Here is a 9542-nt window from a genome sequence, read left to right as displayed (position 1 = left end):
ATAGTCCCCCCCAAAAATAGAAAAAAATCCTGTCATCATTTAACTCACCCTCAAGTTGTTCCTATTCTGTGTGAATGTATGTCTTGAGCTGAACACAGAAGCCATTTAGAAGAAGATGGGTAACCAAACAGTTGATGGACCCCATCAACTTCCATAGGGTGCCGTCAACTGTAGGTTACCAACATTATTCAAATTATCTTCTATTGTGTTCAGCAGAAGAGAGAAACTCATACAGGGTTGGGGCAACTGGAGTAAATGGCAGAATTTCCATTTTTGGGTGAACTAACTTATCCCTTTAACACCTTTAGTCCCCATTCGCTAAAGCTGCACTAACACCAAACCGACACTAGCCGTCGGTAACGGCCAAGAAACGTTTTCCGGCTGCAAGTTAAAGTATCATCCAATAAACACGCCAACGCGGATAACTGACAGTACTCTCTTTACAACACAACTACGATGTATGAATATTTCATCGCATTAATATGTTTTCTGAAGTCAATTACCAACGGCTTTTTCTCTCAGAACATACACTAGTAGTAACTTCCATAAAACAGACTAAAATGTCACCAGCGGTTGTCGATTCGACACAAGTCGACACTTTACCGCCCTGTGTAGGTGTTAAAGCCTCAGTAGTGTGTGAAGCATTTAGCAAACACATGTTTTACCGGAAATAATTTGAATATGTATGATTCTGTGCTGAGAGGGCGGCGAGTGGGCTCGCGCTTCGCCTCTCGCCGAGAGCGCGCGGAATTCATCAGCCCTTCCGGACACAGCGCGACTCGAGCGAGCGCATCCGCGGCCGGCTGAACGCCGCACGGACTCTCTACTACACTTCACATGAGTTCTCTCTGATCTGCCTCTGTCACTGTCAATGTGTTAGAGATTCATAAAGGTAGGAATCAATAACTTTTGCTTACGCACGTTTACTTTACTAGCTTTTGTTATTAAGAAATGAATGTGAAAGTATTTTAAGGAATAAACGTGTCTGGTGACAATGTGTGGGTGTTAACGGTCTTGTTTAGTGAGACATTTACGTTTTGCTTTCATATAGGTTAACAATTGCAAGTAAAGTTCAAGAGTGCAATAGTTTAGATGGTGGAAGCTGTTAGTTCCCCTATTGGAGTCTGACTGCTCGCTATTCAAGTGAAAGGCCGAGAGACACATTATGGCTGAAACTGAGAGATGGGATGATCTGAAACTTTTAAATGAGTTGGAAGGGCAAAGGGTGATTCGGTGGCAGGTGCATTGAAGTCGCATTGCATTGTTTACTCGACTTTGGCTGTTTGCATGAGGCAAACTCTTCGTATCTGCTGTATCTGTGTGAATGAACTCAATCAGATGGAGAGCAAGATAATGAGAGAGCTGCTGCTGTGTTGGTTTTAGAGCTTCAGTCTCTGTATAATTGCATGCAAACCAAAGTGCCACACACACACTTTGAGAGAAAGATGTATATGTGTGTGTGTCTGTAATGTGTGTGTTGCGTCTGACCCTACTGTCCACCACAGTGACCCTCAGTGTGTGTGTGTGTGTGTGTGTGTGTGTGTGTGTGTCTGTATGTATATATGTGTGTTAAAACACTGTGGTATCAAATGTTCTAATTTGTTACACTATTTATTTAAATTTAAGTTATATTGTAATATTTTCCTCTATTATTTTGATGTTTATTATCATTAATATTATTATTAATGTTCATATATGTATAATTATTTATGTTCATATATTCCTAGCTTTGGCAATATTGTATGCTTTACATTCATTAAAAATTAAAAGTAACCCAAGTTGGGTTGAAAATGGACTAACCCTGCATTTGGGTTGTTTTGACCCAGCGGTTGGGTTAAATGTTTGCTGAAAACAACCCAATCGCTGGGTTAAAACAACCCAAATGCTGGGTTAAAACAACCCAATTGCTGGGTTAGTCCATTTTCAACTCAACTTGTTTTTTTTTTAACCCAGCATTTTTTAGAGTGTATATATATATATATATATATACACACACACACACACACACACACACACACACACACACACACACACACACACACACACACACACACACACACACACACACACACACACACACACACACACACACACACACACACCTTTTTCTCATGTTTTTGGCATGACAAAAACATACATTTTGTATTGCCAAAGCATTAGAACAACAGAAAGTGATTTCTAACAGCTGAACAACATATTCAGAGATAAAAGTAATAATGATGGAACAATATATAATGTTCTCTCTCTCTCTCTCTCTCTCTCTCTCTCTCTCTCTCTCTCTCTCATTCAATTCAATTCAATTCAATTCAATTCAATTCAATTCAATTCAATTCAATTCAATTCAATTCAATTCAATTCAATTCAATTCAATTCAATTCAATTCAATTCAATTCAATTCAATTCAATTCAATTCAGCTTTATTGGCATGACTGTGGGATAGTACAATGTTGCCAAAGCAATAAACATGTAACCAGTTATACAGGTGTAGATAAATAGATAAAGAGAGAGAGAGAGAGAAAAAAATATATATATTGCCTGCTCTACTGCCTAATTTTATCTCGTCTTGGTCTTATTTCGATTCATTGGTTCATTTGTTTATTTTTGATGTATGTCAAGGAATATATCAACCTTGTTTGTCGGTCTAAAGAGACACGGAAAGGGAAAGACTGGACTGAAGATGGGAATCACGAGCGCTCTTGCTAAACTCTTCATAACCGATGAAACTGTCAAGCCTCATGTGCTTTGATTAATTGAATCAAATATACGTGAGTGGAAAACAGAATGGAATGTCTCTAGGACTAGATTAGGCCATAGGCTTCATCACTTCCTGTTCTGTACAAGGTCACTTCCTGGCTGCTCTCCCTTGGCGCTATGGGAGGAAGTGGGTGCGGCTGTCCGGTAAAATTGTCCAAAATGCAACATGGTAGAACCGACCAAGTCAAAGTCTCTGATATGCATTTCAGAGTTTTGGTGAACAGCTCAGTGCCGACATGTCATCTGTTGTTTTTGCGTAGGACAGTTGTTAGAATACGTTTGCTAAAGGAATTTTATTGTGTCCAAAGGTAAGTGTCCGCCTGACATTGACTCACTTGAAAGAAAACGGAAGACTCTTCTTAAACTATAAAGAAGCCAGTGAGTTTTTACAGAGAAAAAGTACATGTATTTTGCTTTCTTAAGGCACCTATTGGCTAAAATACCGGCTGTTCGTGAAAGGCCTGTTTCTGGAATCTCACTCTGGAGGAAATTGACCTCATGTGGAAAAAGGAAGTGGCTGTGTTTGTGACACCTGACTTTCTGTTCCCAGGACATACTTAGCTATTGTCTTCCCTCTCTCGCCCTTTCTCTCTCTCTGTCATTTGTGTCTCATATGCGTTTGTCTACTGTATAGGTTTGTCTAGTGGCTCAAATTTGTCTACTCGTTGTTTATTTGTTCACTGAGTGTTTTCATGAAAGTTTGTGTATGTGAACGAGTGTGTGTGTGTGTGTGTGTGTGTGAGAGAGAGAGAGGATTGCAGTGTGACAACTTGTTTCCTGGTGTCCTATCATTCCAGTTCCACTCACACAAGACTTCCTGATGGAGGGGGAGGGAACTTCCTGTGTATGAGAAGTGGGGGATAAGGGAAAAGAATGAGTTGTGAAAGAAAGAGGGTACAACTAAAGCATTTTGTGGAGTCAACCTGCAGTGTTGTCCTGGGCCTGTCATCATGATAGAAGATATTGTGCACTTATTAGGCCTGGGAAAAGGGAGCCCACCAATTGAAAGTTTGTCCTGGGCCCATGAACTTTAGTGATGCAGAATTTGATGTACAGTAGCGGCTAAAAGTGATGTCGGGAGGGGATGTTTGTTTATAATAACCCTACAAGTTTGATTATATATATATATATATATATATATATATATATATATATATATATATATATATATATATATATATATATATATATATATATATATATATATATATATATATATATATATATATATATATATATATATATATATATATATATATATATTAGGGATGCAACAATACAGTTAGTCCACGGTTCAATACATACCTCGGTTTTAACCCACGGTTTTCGGTTCGGTTCGGTTCTGATGGCTTGTCACATACTTTTTTTGTTATTCTAATCTTAGGCGACAGGAACCGCAAGAGGTTAAAGAGAAAAAAGACTATTTTTTATTGCAATACTCTTTCTTTATTTTACTTAAAAGAATTGTAAAACCTTACTTAAACTTAAAACTTTACTTAAAAAAAACCTTTGTACACATTCCTAGTGTATTGGATAATATAAAATAAATATATATAAAGATTTACACTGGCAGCTCAGAGCTGTACAGCAGCATTTAAGTATGAAATTGAATGAATGAATGTAAAAATAAAACACTACATAGACTTCACTATTAAATATACACTGATTCTTAGCTACTGTATTCGTTTTTCAGTCAAGAGCAGTGAGTGATTTTCTCTTTGTCGTTTGTTGTTGTATTAACATTAAAGGGATATTTCACTCAAAACTGAAAATTCTGTCATCGAGAAATGAATACAGGTTTGAAACAATATTAGAGTGAGTAAATAATGACATAATTTTATAGGTGAACTGTCCCTTTAAGGACTGCGTGTTCACTGGCTGCGCTGCTGTCAATTTAAGACCTCTACACATCTAATATACAGACACGATTGCGATTTTACTTTCACTTTAGACATAACCGACTGTGTTTATGTTAACGTTGTGTGTATTTGACAGTATTAACGCAGTAAGACGACTACTTAGTCCAGTAATCACGTGTTTGACAGGCTTTTAGTGCGCGCGCTCTGAAAAGCGCATGCTAAAACCGCGCACGCGAATGAAACCGACAAGGCTTTAAAACGCATGCAAATAATTAACTTTTATGATTGTGAATAACTATAGTGTTCCGTGAGTATAACTCTACCACTAACGTGTGATGTGAATGTATGTCGCGTTGTTCAGTATTGGGATGGAGGCAAATTATAGAATTTGTAGAAAAATAATTAATTAAATGCGAAACCGAAAAAAACGCAATTCACAAGCGCGTATTGAACCGTGAATGCCGTACCGAACGGTTCAATATTATATTGAGAATTGTGGCATCCCTAATATATATATATATATATATATATATATACACTCACCTGAAGGATTATTAGGAACATCATACTAATACTGTTTTTGACCCCCTTTCGCCTTCAGAACTGCCTTAATTCTACGTGGCATTGATTCAACAAGGTGCTGAAAGCATTCTTTAGAAATGTTGGCCCATATTGATAGGAGAGCATCTTGCAGTTGATGGAGATTTGTGGGATGCACATCCAGGGCACGAAGCTCCCGTTCCACCACATCCCAAAGATGCTCTATTGGGTTGAGATCTGGTGACTGTGGGGGCCATTTTAGTTCAGTGAACTCATTGTCATGTTCAAGAAACCAATTTGGAATGATTGGAGCTTTGTGACATGGTGCATTATCCTGCTGGAAGTAGCCATCAGAGGATGGGGACATGGTGGTCATAAATGGATGGACATGGTCAGAAACATGTAATCGTTGTAATCTGTAATTTTTTTCTGTTCAGCCGAAGAAAGAAATCCATACAAGTTTGGAACAACGTGAGGATAAGTAAATGATGACCGAACTTTAATTTTTAAACTATCCCTTTAAGAGCTGACATGGTTATTTCAACAGCATAAATGATGCTAACCCATAAAATAATATGAAGTCTTTAAAGAATACAGCAGTGTAAAACCACAGAACATAAATAAACTGTACATTTATAATATAATGGATTTAAAAGTACAAGCCAGTAATGCCTGTGAAGTAATATATTAGTGTAGCACACAATTTTATACAGCTAGGAAGCTAACAATGTTCTGTAGCATCTGCGCTATGTTGCTAAAACTATCTTTTGGATCTAACTGTAATTATTTCCCACATCCAGTTTCCAGGTTATAATATGCAAAAGTCTAAACATTAATTTCTTAATTTTGCAGTAAGAAGTTATACGTATCAAAAATAAAGGCTTAAACATAAAAATCCACATTTAAGGGGCTACTCTTCTGGTGAAAGTTTTCAGACGGCTTTCAAAATGGCCGCCAGACAGTGTGAACACATGAAAACCCATATCTCAGTGTGCAATGGTCGGATTAGCTTGAAATTACAGGAGGTATAGTAACAACACATCAATTGGTTAAGACATCAAGTAGGATGATAAATATATATTTTTCTTTTTATAATCGGAGCTCAAAGATAGTATAGTGTGCTTAATGGGTACTTGAGCTTAATATGTATCTATTTTTCTGCTCTCTGTGTTTCTGCTGCTTTTGTTGAAATCACCATCTCAGCTCTTAAAGGGATAAGATTAAAAATTAAAGTTCTGTCATCATTTGTTCATCCTCACGTTGTTCCAAACTTGTATGAATTTCTTTCTTCTGCTGAACAGAAAAAAAAATATTTTTCCATACTATATGGAAGTCAATGGGTGCCGTCAACTGTTTGGTTACCGCCATTCGTCAAAATATCTTTGTGTTCAGCAGAAGAAAGAAACTTTTGAAAGGTTTGGAACAACTTGAGGGTGTGTAAATAATCACAGAATTTAAATTTTGGGGTAAATCATCCCTTTAATGTGGCGTTTTATTTCTTTAGCGTCAGAGAGAAGCAATGCGGGCAGAGCGGAAAGGCCTTGAATGAAACGTGCTTGGCTCTAGATAAAAATATTAGAGCATGTTTCGGCGAAAGATCATTACATGAACCACCATGAGCGCTTGTGGCGTGAACCGCTCTGTTATTTTGATGCACTGACTGCTCACTTTAAACTGTAGAAACTGTAAAATGGCTCAATTATGTCCCGCGGTTCGGATGGAACGGTCCTCCATTTGAATACCACTGGTTTAGTAAATACATTTCTTTCTTTGGAAGCAATACAAAGAGAAAGAGACTCAGAAAAGAGGAAACAAATGAGTCAACCTGTGAAGATCTACACAATGCTGTTAAATTTGTCCCTTCACACATAGCAAAGTACACACACACGCACAGCAAAGTACACACACACACATGGCAAAGCATGTCAAAGAAGAAAATTCTGGCCGATTATTATTTTCTTGCATCACTGATAAACGGCCAATATTAAAATGCTTTGATATATTGTCCAAATACATCAAAAATGAAACCCTTTTATTACAAGGCTTCACTTTGTAAAAATGTACGTTATTTACTTTTACATTTACATTTATGCATTTGGCAGACGCTTTTATCCAAAGCGACTTATAGTGCCCTTATTACAGTTATGAAACGTTATGAAAATGGATATTTTGAAATCTGCAAAAGTTTTCATTCTTAAAGGTCCCATGGCATAAAATTTTCATTTTATGAGGTTTTTCAACATTAATATGAGTTCCCCTAGCCTGAATATTGACCCCAAGTGGATAGAAATGTTGATCGGTGTAAAACCGAGTTCTGGCTGTCTTTCTCTGCCTTTGAGAAAATGACAGGCCAGACGAGCCAATCCTGAAGTCTCCTGGTTTGACGTCCAAGCAGGAACGGTTACCTCCCTTTCCTCCACCCAGAGAATCTGGCACGCCCATGCAAACGCGAGAGATCATTACTTGTGAACGAGTGAACGCTGGCAGTTTCTCAGTGTTTGGATGTACAAATGAAAACAGAAGTCTTTTTTCAGTTCCTTCTGATCTGTGATCAGTGATTTCTTATGTGTAGCTAATTATTTATTATTCGTGCACACACTGCGGCTTCTCTCTCTCCCGACAGAACGGTGTTTTCGTGTTTTCTATCTTGTGAGTCAGTGTTTTTGTATGTCCTCGTCGCATCTATCGGTTCTAAAATGTGCATACAGTCTTTTCTGCAAAACACCGGCAGAGCCACATCTTTAGAGATAAACCTCACACACGCCGAAGCTCGGCCTTCAACATCCCCGACCCCTAGTACTGCATCTGCCCACAGCGGAGGAGCCAAACACGGCCAGAGATTAAGCAGAAGGAGGGTAAGCGTGAGCGTATCCGGCTAGGCTAGCCAGCTTTCCCCACAATAAACTGGATTACATTCGATTACTGCTGTTGTGTCTTTGTTTGCGCTGTGTAACGTTACTCAATGCGCGCCACTGACGCTATTCATATGATTGGAACATATCTAGAAATAATGCTTTACTCAACACTTACTAACTCGTTCATCTCGCTGTAATGGTACATTGCATGCGTTACAAAGTTGGTAGAATAATGATGAAGACGGAGTCGGCGTGACTGGGACTCGGGTTTATTCAGAACTCTCAGATACAAACACAATAAACTCGCGCTGACAGACAGCGCTCTCATAACTCAGTAAGTTACTATAAATAACTTTGTTAGCAATCGCTCCGTCTCCGTGATGTCCGGTTCGCGAACGAATCATTCTTTTGAATCGGTTCTTTTTAGTGAACCGAACCAGTTCACCAAATCGGACTGAATCGTTCTAAACGGTTCGCGTCTCGAGTCAGCGCTGATCCATAATTTACTAAAGTTACTAACTTTCTGACATGAGTGACAGTCCCTCCGACTAGAAATAAACTAATAACCTGAAGTATATGCTGTAACAGTTCACCCTGAACTGAGACATGCTGAGAGAACTGATGAGAAGTGAACTCAGGTCCATCCGTCTCTGGCAGACTCGTGCCTGCTCGTGCCTCGTTAAACCACGCCCCCTCCGCTCATTTAAAATGCAAAGATGTCAGCCAATCACAACAGTGGGCGTTTTTACTGAAGTCTCACAGCAGACACGCCTCTTGAAGCAGGGCATTCAGCCACAGGGCAAACAGCAGTATAGAACAAATGCCTTTTATTTCTAAATTATGACATTTTATGATGTAAAAATCATACTAACAATATAAGTACACCTCAGGAAACATTATAAAATAATAGAAAAATGCCATGCCATGGGACCTTTTAATGATTAGTGCTTGTAATGATTAGCTTTAAGGGCGTGTTTGATCTAAATGTAAAAATTGAGGAACTGTCCAATTTCGACTAATATGAATAAATGAATAACTTCATCACTTCATCATTTCTTTTGGGTGCTTTCTTGATTCATTTCTCATCACAGTTATCTTCTTATCCACTGAAAACTTCACAGGAGAGGTGTTTGTAACGGACGTTTGTTCCAGTGTGTTGCAAGGTGTCAGTGTGAACCGATGAATTTCACCATGTACAGTGACCTCCACAATTGCTGAACGCCTTTGTCTGGCCACAGATCTTCCTTCATGCAGATTTAATCGTTGTAATCTGTTGCACCAACATCAAGCATCTCACTCCATCTAGATTTCAAAAAAGTGCTGCAGCGCTCATCACACGACCTGAATACATAAGGTTGGTTTCGGTTGTGATCAGATTATGGTCTTCGCTCTATTGGCAAACTAGATGGTCTTCTGCATTTGCTGTTGGTAAAGCCCTCAAACCCTCAAATGCAACTTCCTCTTATTGGCACAGCTGTGAATGCCACGGTTGGCGAGGACGCATTTTAGACACATTTTGAGCTTGTCAGTGTTA

General features: G+C 38.6%; 1 protein-coding gene across 8 annotated transcripts in view; it reads left to right on the top strand.

Moving 5' to 3' along the window:
• Positions 1 to 583: 583 nt before the first annotated feature.
• The window catches only part of yrk (Yes-related kinase), a 46886-nt gene continuing 37927 nt past the window's right edge, over positions 584 to 9542 (top strand). For 2 of the 8 annotated variants that reach the window (XM_079829938.1, XM_079829941.1), the window contains exon 1: positions 2894 to 3062. The gene's annotated coding sequence lies outside the window, so the exon portion shown is untranslated. Of the gene's footprint in view, positions 893 to 2893; positions 3063 to 9542 lie in introns of those variants that run through there. The other 6 variants (XM_079829936.1, XM_079829940.1, XM_079829939.1 and 3 more) reach the window with 6 other exon arrangements.

Source organism: Gobio gobio, assembly GCF_949357685.1.
Source record: "Gobio gobio genome assembly, chromosome: 11".
NCBI classification, from domain to species: Eukaryota; Metazoa; Chordata; class Actinopteri; order Cypriniformes; family Gobionidae; genus Gobio; species Gobio gobio.
This window is presented reverse-complemented; position numbering and strand designations above follow the sequence as displayed.